The sequence below is a fragment of the Excalfactoria chinensis genome, chromosome 1, assembly GCF_039878825.1.
Source record: "Excalfactoria chinensis isolate bCotChi1 chromosome 1, bCotChi1.hap2, whole genome shotgun sequence".
Classification (NCBI taxonomy): domain Eukaryota; kingdom Metazoa; phylum Chordata; class Aves; order Galliformes; family Phasianidae; genus Excalfactoria; species Excalfactoria chinensis.
The window spans coordinates 90140452-90161208 of NC_092825.1; positions in this window are offsets into that span (position 1 = coordinate 90140452).

Sequence of the window (20757 nt, forward strand, 5' to 3'; positions counted from 1 at the left end):
TCCTCTAAAAATTTTCTGTTCAGTATATTTCATTCCAGAAAGCATATTAGTAAGCTACTTGCTGTGTATCTTCTAACAAAATAAGAGTCTAACTTCTAACAGTGTTGCTTTTCCTTCATTGACAAGGTAGTAGTGGGTGTGTTTTTCAGGAATCAAGCATAAGCATACATGAGTTTTGTCTGTTGTAAATATATATTTTTTTTCCCATTTGTTCTACCTTCTTCCTTTGTATGTTTTTAACAATAGAAAATTTTCCATGATTATCAATAAAAATAAAAATAAAAATCTCTCTGTCTTAAGCACGTTACAGTTTTCAGACTAAAGGCTTTAAAATTAATAATAATAATACTTTGAGGAACATTAATAAGAAAAAATTCCATCACTGTTTCTTTTTCCACACTTCAGTCTATGAAGGATACCATGGAGTGATTTCAATTTGCTGAGAACATCTGCCTCACCTGTACAGCTGCACGTGTGATGACCCAAATATTCAATATTTTATGTAATGCTTCATGTTTATTTCTGTATAAACTATAGTAGGTACAAACAGTAAAATAAACCTATTTGATAAAGTAAATTCTCAGATACAAAATGCTATATTATGTGCTTCTGTTAATTAGTCATGTTAAACTTTCTGCTCAGCAGACAGTCCCTAATCTTCCTGACAAGCTGTGGCACACAGCACCTCTCCCTAAATGTTACTGTAGTTTCTAATGGAGTTAGAGGAGAGGTAAAAAGAAATGGTACACAACAAATTTGAATAAGCATTTCTGGGAGTACAATAGTAAGATTTTAAGGAGGAAACAAGACATGGATTCTCGAACACACGCATTGCCTTGAAAGGGGCATAGTGCATATGGGCTTATGAGTCGTGTATCTAAAGCATGTAGAGAGGGACATAAATGCTATTTTTTCCATCAACCTTGATATAAGTAGACTATGTGAGACTTTGTTTCCTCATCTCTCTTGCATGCTATTACATACTTTCATAACCGCACTGTTAATTATAGATTTTATTAAATATATTTACTCATAGACCAGCATGAGTTCATAGCATTTTTAAGCTAATTAGCTGAACAAGTACATGATTCTTAAAAGTTGAAAGCTTAAATACTTATCAGGTGTCCAGTACTTTATTGAAATCTTCTAAAGTAGGTGTTGAATGTTAAAGGTAAGTGTAAGAAATGGTGGCTTAAGATATTGTGGCAGAAAGTATGCAGTAGTCAGTTCATTACGGTAGATGAACATAGCTGTCACAGTCCACAGGGTCTGAAACAATCTTGCCTTGAGAGTTGCATGAAAATTATGTCCTGTTTAGAACTAGAATTTATGATAGCAGAACATCTTCTGGTGTGTTATAGTTCCAGCAATACACAGAAGCATCCTGTAGCCACTGCAGAAGTCTGATTTTAATTTTTTTTCTTAAAATGGATCAGGTAAATTTACTTCTTAAATTCTTTCTATGCCTAAATATATATATATATCTTGGGAAAGAGCAAATGGGAGATCTTCTACTTTGGAGGTAACATAATTTATTTCTAATTTATGCCATTTTATTTTGTATGAAAAGCAAGAAGAATAACTTGAATCATGACTGACATTCAGCTAATTGTGATATTCTTTGAGTAACTACATATGTCTGGCTGAGTTTTCTGTAGATAATAAAGTCTTTCATTTGAACTTATATCTAAAATATATTCAATGCCTCAGTGTTGGAGGTGTGATCTGAATAGGCTGCTACACACATTACTTCACCAAAATCTTAATTAAATAGTTAAAATAATATTTCTCTAAATTACTTGAAAAATTCCATTTTCAAAGGATTCATAAAAGAAAGACAGGTTTCTAAAAATGATCTTTTTTTTCTCTGAATTTTAACTTCTGTGTTAAAGTAGTTTCTTATTAGTTTGAGGCAGTTAGCTACTGTTGGTTTCATTTTGTTTTTATACTTTTAAGGAAACATTTTAAAAAACATAGCACTGATTACTAATATGTTACCTATATGCAGAAAATAATTATACACAGAGTATACAGAATAAATATAATACATGATGCAAACATTGTACTAGTTGCTTTACACTCCTTTTTCCTTTTTTTTTTTTTTTTTTTTTGTTTGTTTGTTTGTTTGTTTTTTGTTTTGGTTTGTTTTTTGTTTTGGTTTGTTTTTTGTTTTTGTTTTTGTTTTTGCAATAATGAAAGAGAAGACAACATTAGAAGTATTATTTTCATTTATTTGGTAGAAACTAGTCAAGTAGATGATGTTACTTTAAAACAGTACTGTACTTCTAAGTAAACGTTTAGGACTTTTTCATTATTTAAGAATGAATGTAAAACTAATTAAGACAAATAAAGCCGAATCATGATATTCTCTTCCATCACTTCATCCTCCCCCCTTACTTTTATAAAAAGTGAAGTTGCTTTAGTTAGGCTAAGTCAAGCTTATTGATATGAGAGGTTTATGTCACTATTGAATGTGAAATAACCTTTGATCTTTATCTTCCTTCAGGATTTTGCTCAAGTGTTCATCCTTTTCAGTCTTAGGTAAGTATTCTAGTGTGCACTTATCTATGTGGTAATAGAAGCAGATAATGAAAGTATTTATTTTTTAAACACCTCTGTAGGGGATTTGTCATTTTCAGAATTATTTTTGTGCACTGAAATTCTTGCCATGTGCAGTGTGGTCATGAGATATGAGTTTAAGAAAATATAATTGGAATATACACTAACAAAATCTCAATGGATAGCTGAAGTGTTGAGAGCTCTACTAGATCTGCTATTTTATGTGGCCCAGTACCCAAGGACTAAATTAGCAGATTTATTCTGTCATATTATTTAATATGCCAGGCACATGAGCTCATTAGTAGAGCTCAAAACTCTATCAAATTACCTTTAATAAACAACCTCAGAAATATTCTTCAACTCTCATACTTTGAAGACATATCGGGTGGGGGGGAGAGGGGGGAAGAGGGGGGAGGGTGAGAAGAATACAGAGGTCTCAAAAGCTTTAGTTTTAATTAGTCCGAAGAGCAACCTTTCTGTTGAAATTTTATTGGCTATCATGGCAATCTTATTAAATAAATTAATTAGAGTTATTTCCCATGACAAGCCTCTGATAAAGCAGCATGTTAAATATTTGTTGCCCATTGCAACTATTTCTGTTGTGGCTAAAATGTAGAGGGAACAAAATAAGCTGCATTTTAACTTCACTTATTCAGGTGGATTTAACATTTTTTATGAAGACTTTGTGGCCTGACAGTTTATAATGGAAACTTTTTTTGTTTGTTTGTTTGTTTGTTTGTTATTTTAATTGCTATTTATAACACAAACATTTCTCTTTAATACACTATATAATGGTATGAGATGATATACATGGCATCTGCAAACCTTATGTATAACTATACTGTTCCTCTAGAGTATTTTGCACAAAACAAAATTTTGAATTTGGACAATTTTTTGATGGCACTAGATTTTGCTTATTTTTGTTGTTTTCTGCGAGCAAACACAAGCTCTGGTGTTTCAATAAGATATTTCAAATTATTCTTATTTAAACTTCTCTTTCAAAAGCTTTTCCTAATTGGTTTCATAATGTTTTAGGTAATTAATACAATTAAGACATTTTTTCTAGCACATTTGCTTTGAATTTCTCTTGAACTCTACTTTGTACTCATTATACAGTAGACATTAGTACAGAAAACTCAAAGCTTTCTGACCTCCATCAGTACGTATGTATGGTGCACTAAGATGCCTCACAGGCTCACCAAGTTGGACTTACTTGTCATGGGCTGTTTCTTATAGTATTGTTCGTTGGTTTCTAAATTCAATTATGATAATATGTAATAGCCTCTCTCCCTCCCCCACAAAAAAAAAAAGCATGCTGGACAGCATAATCAGAGGGGTGGCCAGCAGGGAGGTCATTTTCCCCTTCTACAGTGCCCTGGTGAAGCTCCATCTGGAGTTCTCCATCCAGGCCTGGGCTGTCCAACACAAGAAAGACATAGAGCTGTTGGAGAAGGTCCAGAAGAGAGCCCCAAATATGATTAGAAGGCTGGAGCACCTTCCTATGAAGAAAGGCTGAGGGAGGTGGGCTTGTTTAGCTTGGAAAAAAGAAAGCTCAAGGGAGACTTCATTGTGGCCTTCTAGTATTTGAAGGGAGCTTATAAAAAGGAGGGAGACCAACTTTGTACATGATCTGATAGTGATAGGGCAAGGTGGAATGGTTTAAACTGAAAGAGATGAAATTATTTATATTAGACATAAGAGAAAAAAAAAAGTCACTCAGAGGAGGAACAGTACTAAACACTGTGTGGGTGAACTAGGGTTCTAGAATTTAATTATCTCCTGTGAGCTTCTTAAGGTCAATTCCAAGGCATCTTAGTTAGGTTTCCCAGCACTGGACCACCCTGAAACAGTTACTTATTTCTCCACACCTTTTTCCTGTTAATAAGCCAGTGTGATAAAAGCACTTTATGAGATGTTTAATCCATTCCAATTAACAGCAAAGTTTGTGGCTTAACCATCCTGTTCCATTAATTCTCCATTGGAAGTATCAGGGGTAGAAAATGACGACTGTGTTCTCTGTTGTCGTTCTGATTGCTTGTGATGTGTTGTGTGACCTTTTCCACACTACGCAAGCTGCATGATTTCTACAGTGACTTCCTACCATAGTAATTTTCTGTAGGAAGATTTGAACTATTGATGAGGAAATTCAGTAGATTTTTCTCTTTTTGTCTGATTCTTTTCTTCCCCCAAAGCCCATTGTTTTTCTGCTGAATTTAATTCTACAATTCTATGACTATAACTGTTGTATTGTTTGGGATATTTTCTGATCAATTTCCCCATCAATTGTTTTGGAACTTGCCAATTCAGAACTTCCCTCCTGCATCTGCAGAAGATAAAGCTGTTTTTCTCCAGTATTGCCCTACTCTCTTACATACATCCTGATTTCATAACAGTGAGGTTTCTATGCAATAGAAGATTTACATAAAACAAAACTCTTCTGAACCTCTCTTTTGCTATTTGATGCTTGATGCTATGACATCATTTTAAATATCAGAAAACTCCTTCTAATTGATTTTTTCAGAGCATTTATATTGATATTAAACAGTGATTTTGAGCCTTTGAGAAGCAGCTTCAATATTTGCAATTTCTCTACATTTATTTAATCACATTCTTTGTATTTTAAGGGTTAGAATGTTGAGATAACCTTCTAATTAATGCCTCTCCTCCAGAAGCAATATAAGGTCACCAGCATGTGATAGTACTATTAATAAACCATGGTATTTTTAATACACAAACCAAGTGAAATCATTCAAGCTTGAATGTAGCATGGATGTAATGATGTTGCTTTTTGATCCTTCGATGTCATCTCTTCCTATCATTGTGAAGCAGAATTCACCAAGCATTGGATTGTTCACCCACTAATAGGGAACGTGAGCTGGGATTAGACTGTCATGAGACAGGTTAGTTTTACCCTACTGATGATGTGTCGTTGCACTAGTGTTTGTAGTTCATTTGTAAATCTATGTGAAGTTTCCCTTAAAAAATAATAAAAAACAAACAAACAAATAAAAAACAAAAACATAAAAAAAAAAATTTCTGTGTGAATTCTATTGGTAAATTTACATTGCAAAACATTTGAATCTACTATGGCCAAAGAGGGGACAAAAAACAACAACAACAACAAAACAAATAACAAACAAACAAAAAAAGCTAGGTAAAATATTACAGTTAATCAGCCATCTTCCTTGTTCTGCAAGTGCATCATCTTATTAAAAAAGAAATCTTGGAGGGCTGTAGGTGTCAAGCTTTGTTAAATAAAGATGTTTTATATAGAAGGTTTCCATCCAAGATAATGCCTTGGAAGACTTTGGAAAAGAAAGGCTTTTCAGTCAGATCTATCTCAAGGCTCACATGTGCCAGTTTTGCTTGACAACTGAACAAGAATGAAGAAAGTAAAGCATACTAAGGCTCTGCCTCCTTTCAGATTCAGCTCTAAAATTTCTTTTTAGCAGATCAGAGCCTCACAGTTGGATTAAACCTTTTAACTTTTCCATTCCAATTCTCTTCAGAAATTAGATATCATAGGTAACTGATTACAAAACAACAGATAATTTCACTGCATTTCTTCTGCACTGAGTCACAAGACTAGATTGCTTTATAATTGCTGTATTTTGCTATGCAATGCATTTTGGAAGATTCAGCAAAAGCCTGATAACTTGATACTCTTCAGCATTCCAAATAGACAGATTCCAATGCAGACTTAACATTAATATGTTGATATTCTTCTAATTAACTTTGTATATTTTCTTAAGCAGCAACATATACTCTAAACTTTAAAACACAGTTTATGGCTCTGGAGATTTCATGCATGCACTGTAGTGCTGTCACTGTCATAAGGGAATTCAAGTTCCTGTTCTTCAGTGCAGTGCTACTGTTGGGAGCATCCTGATGACTCCTGCCTGTGTAGTGAAATATTTATGATTTATGTTAATCTCCTCTGTAGTAAATAAATATATTTACTACCCAGAGGGAAAGGATCTGGGGTGTTGACTGATGCTTAGCTGAACATGAAACAGCAGTGTGCCCAGGTTGCCATGAAGGCTGATGACATCCTGGTTTGTATCAGAACTAGTGTTGCCAGCAGGGAGGTGATCATCTCCCTGTACTCAGGTCTGGTGAGGCCACACCTTGAGTACTGTGTTCATTTTTGGACCCCTCACTAATAAAGACATTGAGGCCCTGGAGCACATCCAGAGAATGCCAATAAAACTGGTGAGGGGTCTGGTCTTATGGGGACCAGTGAGAGAACTGGGATTATTTAGTCTGGAGAAGAGAAGGTGCAGGGGAGACATCATCACTTTACAGTGACCTGGAAGGAAGTTGTGGTGAAGTGGAGGTGTAGTGGAAATGCCGAGTCACAGTTTGAAACAATGATTGAGCATGTGATAGGAAGCCAGGACCAGCCCAAGGGAGCTCAGGTCAAGCAGTGCCACTGAATGACCAGAATGGGTGGAGTCAGGATCTATTCTGTCTCAGACCTCATTTAAGAGTTTGCAGTGCAGGCAAGGGTATCTTGCTGTATACTGGATGCTTTCTGAAGGTAAGTAGCTTCTTTATTTCTGTGCCCATGGCTGTTGCATTTGAGCAAATCCTCACTTGCTGCAGCCTACAACCCTGCTGCTCTGCTGTCATTTCTGTGCTTTCCATCGTGTTCCAGGAGGTCAGTTTTTTCTCCCAAATAAAAGCGACATGACAAGAGGAGATAGTCTTATGCTGTGCTAGGGAAGGTTCAGGCTGGATATTAAGAAGATTTGTGTTCTCATAAGAGGCATCAGGTTCTGGAACATGCTGCCTAGGGAAGTGGTGGAGTCACTGTTCCTAGAGATGTTTAAAGAAAGGGTAAATGTGGTACTTAGAGCCATGGCCAGTGGGTAACAGTGGTGGTAGGTGTATGGTTGAAATAGATGATAAAGGTTTTTTCTAACCTTTGTGACTCTACAATAATTACACATAATAATTGCATAGCTCAACTGGTAATTTTTTACTTATTTACTTAGTTATTATTTTTACTTATTTACTTATTTACTTACTTATTTCATTTCTGCTAATGTGTCTATGTGCATATCAACAATGAAGAAAAAAGAGCTTGTTTATAATGAAATAGTAGTGTTGATCTGGTGAACAAAATGTTCAAATGTCACTATTTTATTATTTATTTATTTATTTATTTATTTTGTATTAATATTGGATTGCTTTATGCAGCAATCCTTATCACTCTGGACAGCAGTTCTTCAATGGTTTGTGCCCAGTCATTCCTATTTTTTCTGCTTATCTTGACAATTATCCTTTTGTTGAAGGAATTTTGCCTGGCAAAATGCTGTTTGTGGTAAATCTGTTCTTTCTTCCTCCTCCTGCACTTAATTCAGTTATTTCATTTTTTCTCATCACAACAGCTTGGGGATTCAGTCCTGTGGTGGGAACTTAGGTCAGATTTATGACATAGGGATAAGTGCAAAGGAAATCCCTAAGTAAGTGAGAAACAAACCTGGAACATTGGACTTCTAGTACAGCAAGAAGACAACCCCTCTTTTGTTGTCCTTTCAGCCCTACTTGAAAAGTGGATCAACTGTAGTACCCACAGAAGGTTGTGGACAACCTGTAGAAGATTGAGGGCTCAGGGCAGCCCTTTACTAGGTTAAAAAATAAAATAATAATAATAATAATAATAATAATAATAATAATAATAATAATAATAATAATAATAATAAAAGAATGGTGATGTAAACTGAATAAGATGTTGATAGTATATCCCAGGTGGTTTAAGTTAATGGAGTATCAGTTTAATTAAAACATTTCCTATATCTTGATTTTCTTCCTGCATGTTTGGGACAGGTCTTCTGGGAATTGCATGTGGGGAAATTTGGCTGGAAACACTTTGTTCTGTGATTATGTGGTGAGTTCATTGTAATGATGCTGCTAAAACATTGACTCACGGGGGAAAGAAAAAAAAAAAAAAAACACACACACACACAAAAGACTCAATTCTGGCTAGAATACTTTTCAATTCTGCAGTTTTCTCCAATGTTACAGATCTGATTCTGAGATGAGGGGTTCATTTATCTGTTGGTTTCATAATCTGCCCTTCATAATGACATACACCACTTCTTCCACACTAGTTGATGCTTTTGTAATTTAGCCTTTTTCTTGTGATATTTTTATTCCTAGGAAGCAGAAGAAAAAGGTAGAGAAATGCAATCGGTGTAGTGTTCCATTCTGAAGTCTTTGTCTAAAGATTATTCTAAATTTAAAAAAAAAAAAAAAAAAAAAAAAAAAAGTCATCCCACAATAACCCTAATTCAAAGTAGTGATACAGATTTTCCACAAAAACAGCTTTCTTGAGAAATCTCTACCCTCCATGCTCTCTCAAAAGGCAAAATGCCTCAGAACAGATATGTTTTCATTCAAAGTGACACACTAATTATTCAGATTCCAGTAGAAGTATCTTCTTGTCACATTCTGTCTTTAGTCTCTCATGCTGTAGACCAGCATGGAACCACCACTGAAAATAATCAGATTCTATGGAGAGATTTTATTATAATAAAAAGAAATTTGAATGATTGCATAAGCACTCTATTTTGAAAACAAATAATTGCATTTTAGACCAAATGTTCAGTGATAATATATGGCTGTTTTCCTGTAAGCTAAGGAAAAAATATCATACTGAAATTTACATTAATAATTAAAAATAAAAAATAATTTAAAAAAATTAAAAAATAAGGCAACAAAATGAAAGACTGGTTCTATATTCCAATCCAATCTTTTAGTCCTAATGGAGTTAATTTCCCTTCTTCTTGCACCTTCACATTTTTTGCATCACTGCACAAGCATGTGAGAATGCTAATAATGTAAAAGAACATGATGCCAACTATGAACTCAGTACTGTTTTGCTTGTTGCTGGATGAAGCCATCCACCTCTGAATAGATAAATTCTTCAAATTGATTTCTTAACTATCCTTCACCTTTTCCTTGGCATTCTGCTCTGCTCAGCACTCAAACACTTTTCCGTCTGACATGTCCGATGTCTTTAAACAAAGTTTTGAAATCTTTGAGACAGGTGAGAAAATGTTTCTCTAGTCTCAGTCTGAAAACTTGCATGTATTTTAACAAAGTCTTAATGACATAATCCCTCTTGAAGATATATGCAGCAAGTTTTCTATGTTAAAAATAAAACATAGATAAGTAGAGATGGTGATTTTTTGTTGTTGTTCTTCACTTTTGCCTTACTATCACAGGAAATAGAATAGACCAGATAGAATACTAACTGATTACTTTCATTCAAGTTATGGGCAAGTAGCTCGTTACAAATCTTGAATTTCTCACTATTTCATCATTAAAATAAGGAGTTCAGATCTGGTATTTAAATTTTTACCCTGCACTACAGAAAGTGTGGGAAAAATTTTGTCTGAGAGGCTTAAAGTATTCCTGAAGGCCCAAGTGAGAGTGGCCAGATATATACTCCTGGTTTTCTCCTTACCCTTGTGATGATAAATTTTATCTTGGCTGTGCCTTAAGAACTGTGGGCATCATGCTTCTCCTTTAATGTGACATGGTAAAGAATAGACCCATAAATGATTATGAGGGATGCAACTGTTGGCCATGTTGCACTCTGTACATGGCTGGGCTGTGATTCTGATTATCATGTTTTGTAAAAACAGTGCATAAAATTTTGTCAGAGGTGTCTGGCTTCCATCAGCTCTGAACGTTTCTGAACATCCTCTCATTTTCTGGTTGTGCTTCTGTATCTCTCTTTCAGTTCATTTTTGTTTGTTTTCTGTAACAGCTAGAAAGAAATTATGACCCATCAGTTGTCTACTTTCTCTTGCATGGCCTAAAGGGAGAACACATGTATATTCTGCACAATAAAAGACACAAAGCCACAGAGTACAACAGTCATTGTTGCTAAGGTAACTGAATAAAACAAAATAATTTGAAATCTTTTTTTTCCACCTCAATCTGAAGAGATCAACCTAATCTCTACTTTAGTTCTTAGTAAGGCTTGGAGATGGTCCATGATTTTACATATTATCATTTTGTGAATAGGACACCTGTTCTTAATTTTGATATGTTAAGGTGATGGAGGCCTCAAATGGAACTGTATGCTCAGTAAGATGTTATTTTTTATGCTGTTTAGCTGTCCTCTAAACCAGACATTTTAAAAAAATGCTAATTAACTTCCTCAATTTTTCTGCTGGCAAACATTCTTTGCTTTGTGGCTATTTCAAGAAAACATTTTCTCAGAATGGATTGACAAGCTCTGAAAAGTTTCTGTCATGCTCTACCCTCACAAAGTACTGCTGTCTTGTAAGTGTATATTTCAGTGGTAGGTATAGCAAATAGGAAGTTTTTTATTTTGCGCAGTTAATACCAAAACACAATGCTTCAAATGAAATAACCTGCATATTGCCACTCTCCACACCTATTCCACATTTTATATAGCATACTGACATTGTATATTATCATTGATGACTACACTACAGATAGTGCAGGAGTGGTGTGTGTTGATGGTGAGAGTGCCACAAAAAACAGTCTGAGGATATGGTTGGAAGGATATCTGGCATGAATATCCATGAAATTTGATGTGGCTTTCTTGGTTGACAAAAATAAAAATGCTCTAGCCCATGTCATTGAAAGAAAAAAGTACATTCCTTTTCATGGACAATTTTCATTAGCTTCATGACATATGTCATCTGTGTGGTTCAGCAGCATATGTTTCTATAGCAACAAAATACATAATTGTTCTACTTGTATGAAGCCCTTGAACTAGAGTCTTAGACTACCTTTGGATATCAAGCTTTCAGAGACCATTAGTTGTGGGTTTTTTTGTTTGTTTGTTTGTTTTTTTCTTTGAGAGGTCTCACGTGAACATGCTGTTTCTGCACTTGCAGAATAAGATTTCTAGGAGTGTGATTGCTGGTTATTTCCAGGTTGTTAGTACTGTCTACACAGGTCAGTGCTGCTTTACTGAGTGAAAAGGAAGTACCAATAGAATGAAGATATTCCTGGAAACTGGCAGCAAAAAAAAAGAAAGATTAAGGAATCTATGTGCTGCTGTCCAATTGGGCAGTAGAGATAATGACAACACTGAAAACACTGAATGTCACTGCTATGGATTCTTCCAGTAATGTTACTCCTGTGTATCCATGTACAAACTTCTGTGTATCCCACTCAGTGGGATATCTTCAAGCAAGCTGAGAAACTGGATGATGTCAGTGCATGGATTCTTTCTATCATTTTTAAAAGACAGTGGCAAAGGAGAGGTTTCTTGTTCTCCAAAACTGATTAATCTCCCACTGATCTTCAAAAAAGTATTCTACATGAGTCATGTCCATACACACGAAGGAGAAGGTGACTAGAATCTGTCAGCACAGACTTAACAAGAAAGGCAAGTTGTAGCTGAACATACTAATTGCTTATATGACAAGATTATTATTTGAATGGACAAAGGGAGATCAGTCAGTATTTTCTTATCTTGAATTCAGAATGGATTTTGACATACTTTTCCAGTGCATCTTGATAGTTCAACTTCTGAGCTACAAACTATTTAAGCTGATGCCTATATTGTTGACATACGTGGCCATAAATTTGAGTGGGCTGGTGCACTCAATAAGTTATAATCAACAGGGCAAATTCCAGCTGGAAGTTTCTAATACTGTATCTTTGACCAAATGCATATATACGATGAATCCCATATTGAAGGCAACACTCAATATACTGGAGGGCAAGGTTATATCATCGTGATAGAGCCAAGTTTCTGGTTATATCCATTGATCTTCTGAGGAACAGATCAGAACACATAGAACATAGCAGCTGGGTAATGCATTTTGGGTTGTCTGTTCAGAAGAAAATAAGGCTGTGGCAATGTGTCCATGCAGGTGGCTCACAGATGGGTCTAGAAGACCTTCTTGACTCTGCAAAGACTTTTGAAATTAGGAATTTACAAAGTTTTCTATGAATTCTATGAAGCTCAGTTGTATTTCACAGAAGACTTAAAGAGAAATTCACACTGCTCTCAACGTTCATGGAAAAGCTTACCCTACTAAGGGTAAGCTTGTTAACTGTAGGTTAACAGGTTTAGGTAGGAAAAGGAAGTTAGAAAACATAGCATGGTAAAGTATGGGAAACTGTGAACAGGCTTATCCAACAGAGGTTTAGTCATAGCTTTGTAAGGTAGAAAAGATTTTTATTTATTTTTTCTCCTCTTCAATCCACAACCTGATTCAGAGCATCCACACAGTCTACTCTCCCCTGGAGGTATATGTGAAGAGGAATGTATGCAGGCTGCAGCAGAACACATTTATTCTTTTTCCTTTATGGCAGAATTCTGTAAAATAGGACTTTATTTATTTATTTATTTGACTTTCTACCTCCCATTCTGTCAATATATCATTATTAATATTACTGTCAATAAGTAAGAGAAAAAAAAATGGTAGTTTTGGCTGAAACAGGGAATACTTTAAAGCCAAATCTATCTTCTGTTTGCTGCTCCTGGAGAATAATTTGCTGAACAAAGACAACCTAACTCATTATAATTACTCTGAAGCAACATGCTTGAGGGGGGCTCTGGGGAAAGCTGAAAGATGTACGGTACACGGATATGTAAGAAATCACAAGAAAAATGTAGTTCTGGTCACCAACTAATGCAGACTAATTGATTATGCTTTAGCTGACCTTAATTACCCATTAGAGAATGTCAAATGGAAAGTCAATAGGAATGACAAAATGTAAAAGTGCATGTTGCCATAAATCAGGTGCATTAGTGACATCTGTTGAGAGTTAAAAATGCTTTTCCAGAAACAATGTTCAAGATTTTAGCACTTTCCTCTCAGAATTTTCTTAGACTATAATGCTAGATTCATGAAGAAAAAGTGACTCTGACAGGGAGATAGAGTATAACTTAAAAGGTGATTAAAAACAACTTTTCTTTAAATAATTGATTTGATCTCATGGAAGCGCTTTTTGAAGTGAATAGGTTTCCCAAAAAGGACAATGGAAGATGTGGTTGGTGGTACTTCACAGACACGTGGTGGTTATTATCAAATTGAATGCAGTCCAATCTTGTTGATTCAGATTAGCTGTAATGTTGCGAAGTTTTTGTTGTTCTCACACAAATAATCAATATCCTCAACCAGGAGAATCTAAGGGTGTAATACATTGCATTATGTATAGAAAAGAACTTATGATTTATAACATGCTCCATGGGTGTTGTTTCATCCAAGTTCATGTCTATGTAAAGAGGGAGAGAGTTTCTGATGAAATCATTAAACCAAAGTATATTAGGTAACGTAAACAACAGGAAGAAAAGAAAATTTTTCCAGACATCCTTGTAAGTTAATCTGACAGTTCACAGAATCATAGAATCATAGAATGGCCTGGGTTGAAAAGGACCATAATGATCATCTAGTTCCAACCTCTCCACTGTGTGCAGGGTTGCCAACAGTTCTCATAATCTGGATTTATTCAGTTCAGGTAGCTAGCCAAATATGTGGTGTTGTACTTGTGAAAGATGTATTTCTTCATACAGATTCCACACAATAAACATGCAATTTGTCTATCTTACCCTTGGCCAGGCTTATATCATGTTATAAGGAAGATGCCCATAGCAACATAACAAAGTTGTACATCTTTTGATCCATTAAAAATTAAGTGTTCTTCTCTTTCATATGTGTACAAAGTTGATATTATTTTAGATTTTGTCTGTGAAATGTGAAAATAATAAGGTGGTGAGCAATTTCTTTGTTTATAAATTCTCAAATGTTTATTTTAGATAGTTAATGAGATGATCCTTGTGTTGTAACCAAAATCAGAAATTAGATATATTGTTTATATTATATTGTCATTTCAGTTAATTTTGGCAGTTAAATTTACAATCAAACTACTAACTTGAAAATATAATATACATATTCATACCTGGTCTACTCAATACGTATAAAATCTGAATAAAAGAATGTAAGTAAATAGCTGTAGCTTGGTTAAGTGTTGGTCTTGTTTCAGATGCCTAACACTAACCGATACATATGTGTCCTTCTATCTGTATCCTGAGGGAATCTTTTATACTTGGGAAAAAATCAGCAACCACAGATAGCATGTGTCTGCTAGTAAAGCAAACCTACATGTAAGATACAGTCAATTTTGAAAATATCTTGCATAATTAAGATGGATTTCTTGTGTATGGTGCCTGTTCAAATAAACCATTTCCTCTTCCTTCTAGAAGTTTTAAATTTCTCGGAAGGAAGAAAACATAATCAGGAAACATTTCAGCAAACTCATCTAATATTACATCATGTTTTCTAGACACAAATATAATAGTAAAAAAAAAAAAAAATGCAGTCATGCTATACTGGTAAATTTAATTATTAATTTACCAAAACACATTAAATAGATTGAAAAGGCCATTCGCATCCTAAAAAATTCTGCCTCAAACACTTATGTTATTTTAATAAATGATAAATACTATGCAACACTTTTGTAAATCAATTGGACAAGTTATTCCAATAACACCCAGTTGGAGGTTTTATGATTAAATTCTTGTTTTAAAACACAGATTTGTTTGTGTCTCTATGCTATTAGAAAGGGATGTTTGATGCACAAAGAAACTAGGATAAATATTTGCAATAGTAATTGTTTATTATGATGGACTTATTTTAATGTAAGCAAAATATAAGAATTAGTGTTATCTTCATAGCTGTTTATACAACTGTTTTTTAAAAAAGCAGTTGGCCTTTTTGTTTTCCATAGCAGTAAGATACAGATATTGTTTCTAGCTAGGTTATTCTATTCTGCTTAATCTTATTGGCATATGTAAATATTGGAAATGATGTTAGACTAGTAAAAGAAGTGTGAATAGTTGTTTTTTGGGGAAAAAAAAAAAAAAAAAAAAAAAGTCACTTTGTCCTCTGGAATCAAATCTAACAATAGCCCTGTTCTTTATCCAAAAATATTATTATTCTTTGTAAGATGATATATGTATTACTTCAAATATAATTTTAATGTGACAGGATACAAATGTCCTAAGTGTTGCTATGTTTCCAAAAACATCTAGCTTCAAAGCAAATACGATTTTCTTATATAACAGCAATTACTATGACACATCGTATTGCAGCTGTTTCACCAATGTGCATTAATACTATTCTAGTACCAAGGAAAGAAGATATTTGTGACAGGGTGTTATATTGAAACTGACTTTCGTTATCTTTCATATGTAGAAATCGCTTTAGTATTGAAATGTTAACACCCAAGGATTTTTATGTCTGCTCAGCTTTGGAACTCATTAATGAAAACTTAATTTTTATGGAGATGCATATATGTGTGTGTGTATATATGGAAACTTTACTGATATTTTCCTTTTCAAAAATAGTCACAGTACCAAAGGCCTCACTGCCTTTCTTCATTCCATGTTGCATATAGCTGCTTAACATGAAGGGGGTGGGGAGGGGGGGAAAGCCTTGCAATTGCTATTTAGCAATCTCTTTTGCTTGACTGCATGTGATTGGTCCAGGGGAGCTTGTATGCTGTTTTGAGTGGTAAGGATAAACTGTTGAGCTTTCCAGCTGTTCTGATACAAATTATTTGTGTGAAATATTTTCATTCTTCCTTATGTGACAAGAACATATTTCTTCTGCAATCTGTTCCATGTACTGTACAGAAAGTTAAAAAGTTGATTGTTTTCTGCAAGTACCTAAATAGGAAGAATGCTTTCAACAGTAGAGGACTCTAATTTACCAGACAAAAGCATTAAGTAATTCCTTATAATGCACCTATGATACACAAAATGAAATGGAAAATCAAGTGCAATTTCCACTTTTTCTTAAGAAATTAAAAAACAAACAAAAAAACAATACAATAAATGAAGTAATTTATCAGGTGAGGTCTTGCATTCCTGATATTGTATTTGCAGGATGGCTACATAGATTCCAAAAGGTGTGCTGTATTTTAACAACAAGTGTCTGGGTTTGGTGTAGATGTATCTAATTGAGGTTCATTGGAAGAGGTCAAACCACTTGTTTTCAGTTGTTACTCCTAGCCTGCAAATATTAATCTTTCTTTCAAATTAATCTTGACAGGAACTGTCATGAGCTTTTCAATGCACTTAAATCCTGAGGCAAAACCCACTGAAGACTTTCTAACATCAATGTGCTTTGGATCTAGTCCATAGACTGCTAGTTTCTTTTGTAAAATATTGAATGAAATCTAAGTGAAAACTTCTTTCCAAGTATTACTTTAACAAGCAAAATATATTTTTAGCAGTGCCATTTGAAGATGAAAGAATTGAAGGGAAAAATGCATACCAGAAGAAATAAGTAAAGTCATCTTTATCCTATCCTGTAATCTCTCCAATACATCATAAGGAATACTTGTGTTTCTAAGCATTAAGAGCTATTTCTTCAATATAATATAAAGAGAAAAATACCTACTTGTCTTTTGACTACCAGATCTTCATTGGATTACTTGTGGCACGTTGCCTTTCCATTCATGTTAAATATTTGCCTGTTTGCCCTTTTGAATATCTAACAGGTGAAATATACCAGTGAAGGTCATTCACCAGCATATCCTAATTAACACTTATTTTACAGACTCAGCATAACAGGTTTTTGTGCAGAAGGATGAATTTCAATTTGTTTAAAAGCAAGTAAAAGTAGTAGTAAAAAGTTTTTTAAAAAAAAAAAAAAGAAAAAAAAAAAAAAGTATCAAATGTTAGAATATCTGTCAGCATCCAGACTGTTTTCAGATGTATATAATGGCATTTAATCTGAAGAATAATTTGTAAGTAGACATGAAGTTTCTGATCACAGTATTCTGAAATGTAAGCTTGTCTGTGACCAATAGGGCCAGGTAGTTGATTGTCCCCCTCTACTTCACTATTGTGAGGCTCCATATGCAGTATTCCTTCCAGGCCTTGAGCCACTAGGACAAGAAAGACGTGGAGCTGTTGGAATTGGTCCAGAGGGTCACAAAGATGGTCAGAGGGTTGGAGCACATCTCTTATGAAGAAAGGTTGAGAGATATGATCTTGTTTAGCCTGGAGAAGAGAAGGCTTTGGGGAGGCCTCACTGCAGCCTTTAAGTACTTTAGGGGAGCTAATAATCAGGAGGGAGAATGACTTTTTTACAAGGTCTATTAGTGGACAAAGAGGAATACCTTCAAACTAAAACAACAGAGATTTAGGTTAAATATTAGAGGGAAATTCTTTACTCAGAGGTGGGTAAGGTACTGGAATAGGCTGCATAGAGAAATTGTGAATGCCCTACCCCTGGAAGTTTTCAGGGCCAGGTCGGGAGGGGCCCTGGGCAACCTGATCTAGTACCTGATCTAGTTCTGGATTTAGTGGTTGACAACCCTGCCTGCTGCAAGTAGGTTGGAATTAGATGATCTTTAAGACCCCTTCCAACCCAAGCCCTTTTATGATCCAGGGCCAAACTGGGAGTTTTGTGGATCTCATGAGATGAAAATGCATGAGACAGTAATTCATGCTTGACATTGCTAGCCTGAGCTTGTACCATTTACTAGATATTTTGGGAAAAGGCAGTATTCACACAGAACACTATGAAATTTTTAATCTTAGTGTTGACGCTTGAAGCTGAATCATTGGCATTCCCAAATTCCTAGCACCTGGCTCTTACAAATTTTTTACTATTATTATTATTTTACTTTCATAATTTCTCCTGTCTTGCTTATCTGAGTAATGTCTGTCTTATTTAACTATTTAATTTCTTTTTCTATATGTTAGTCTTGAATCTCATGTCTCTCTTGTATTCAATGATCATTTTTCTAAAAGGTATTTTCTCTATTAAACTTCTTTCATGTTCTTTCATGTGCCACTTCTCCCAGAATGCACTGATTTGGAAAGTAGACCCCTAGGTTTCATTTACAGCAAATCAAATGAGGGAGGTACTTCAGTAACACAGTCCATCCAATTCAAAACTTGATCCAGAGATTGTGGAAGGTTATTCTGAACGTTAGATTTCTATTGCCCTGAGCTCTCTGATCTGCAGAAGATGAGGTTACACAGATTTGAGCCAAGGCTGATTCATGCCAGTGGGGATGTTCCTGTGCAGATTCATTCTTCAAGGTAAAGTTTTCATAGCTGAAAGCACTGAAAACTGTGTCATCGCGTGCCTATTAAGAGGGACCTATTCTTCATTAATAGTGATACCTTACAGTAGTTTGTTCATATTCTTTCTGTACTCTGTTGAAAATGTAAACTATTCAGTTCTCACAGTTAAAGGCCTTTCTGAATTTTCTTAATACTCCGCAAAGAATATGTACATCTGTCTTACTTGTAAATGCACGTATTTGTTCATGTTTTCATCATGTCTATATGTGGCTTCTTCAAACCAGGGGTTGGGAATTCACCCCTTCACAAAACTTTCCTAAGATTGTAACCCTGTTGCTTGTTCTCCCTTCTGGTGTATGTAAAATAACTTATCAAAGTCTTAGCTTCAAAACACATCATTTAAAAAAAAATAAAAATAGATGAAAATAAGCCATTTTTTGTTTGACCTCCCCAGTAACAACTATTTTTTCTGAAACAGCAGGAAATAGTTGAAGATTCTTTATATGATGTCCAAAGAAAACCTCTTTCTTGATGTTTCTTTCCTAGTAACAAGAAAACAAAATAAAACAAAGAAAGAAACGAACAAAAAAAGCATAAGCAGATCACCCCAATCCCACTGTGAAATAATTTCGTCTTGTCCACATATTATCACTTAGAGTTTTTTTTCACTGATTTCACGGTTGCATTCCTTCTATCTTCTCCCTGCATGATACCTTAAGATCTGCTCCATTTTTTTAATTTAGATCTTACGCACAGGGATAAGTTATAACTCCGTGATAGAAAGTATCTCATTTTCCAAGACACCCTACAGATATTAACAATTACACTGGAATACAAAAGGTTTTCATCCAAGTACATAATTATTTTCCTTTGAAGAATACAAGATATCTTGCCTCTTGAAAGGGATGTTTTATTTATTTATTTTTAATGTTGTTTTTCTCTTAACTGTGAATGACCTATGAGACCCATCCGGTCTTTCCACAAATGAAAGAAAGAAATAAAACCCTTCAAGGATAAAGCATTATTTACTGTATGTGAAAACAATTTCAAATTAGAGAAGGAAAGTGTTTGACTCTGTACCGCTGTGTGTGTCTGATTTGAATCACTCGCAGCTTGTAGTATTATACCCTCTTACAGTGTTATATTGCATAATATCAATGTGGAAAGTATAAAAACCTTTCTCACCAGTAAGCAATTGCATATGGTCTGAAAATTAATCCCTCACCACTAGAATACATAAATAGAAAGCCAGATTTGTTAGTAGGCTCCAGCTGCTTTGTGCTTGACAGACAGTGCAAAATAATTGTACACTCAGATTAAATGTTCAGCTAAAGTGGGTTTAAGGCTGCTTTCCATTACCAAAGCAGTGGAAAGCAACTGGAGGGGGCTCATGAATCTGTCCCATTCTAGAACCTGACACCACATCCTGTGTTGTACAATAATACTAATAGTCTAGCTAGGATACTTTAATACTTTCCTTGTGCTAACTGCTAGAATAACCTTGTGTGCTGGAAACCTATAATTATATGGATGCTAGGTGGAAGAATAAGGAGATCCTTCATAGCATGAAGTATCTAACACACAATTTTTTCTCCTAGTGGAAGTGTATGTTCTGGGGAAATGTAGATGAGCAATTTAATGTATTTCTGATAATAATCAAGTTCTAGCATAAATATACACAGCTATATTGGATTCTGGGAATTAGGAAGTTTATTATTTTGCCAGTATTGACTTGTACTGATATGTTTTAAAATTAACTCAGAATTTGCAAAGCCATTTTATAGTTTACAACTCAAATATCAACATTTTTGTTATTTATTTAGTTTTTATATCATACTATGTGCATCTCTGATATTTGCAGTTCTGTTCCTAAGGCTTCACTCTTCGCAGACCATTTTTCACAGAATCATAGAAGATCATCTATTTCTATGTTGTGGGCTGAGATACTTCCCACTAGACCAGGTTGTTCAAAGCCCCCTCCAGCCTGGTTTCAAAGACTTCCAGAGATGGGGAATCCACCACTTATTTGAGCAACATGTTCCAGAGCCTCAATGCTTTTATAGTGATTTTTATTTTCCTTTATCTAATCTAAACCTATCCTTTTTTAGTTTAAAACAATTATTCCTTGGCCAAATGCTGCACTCATG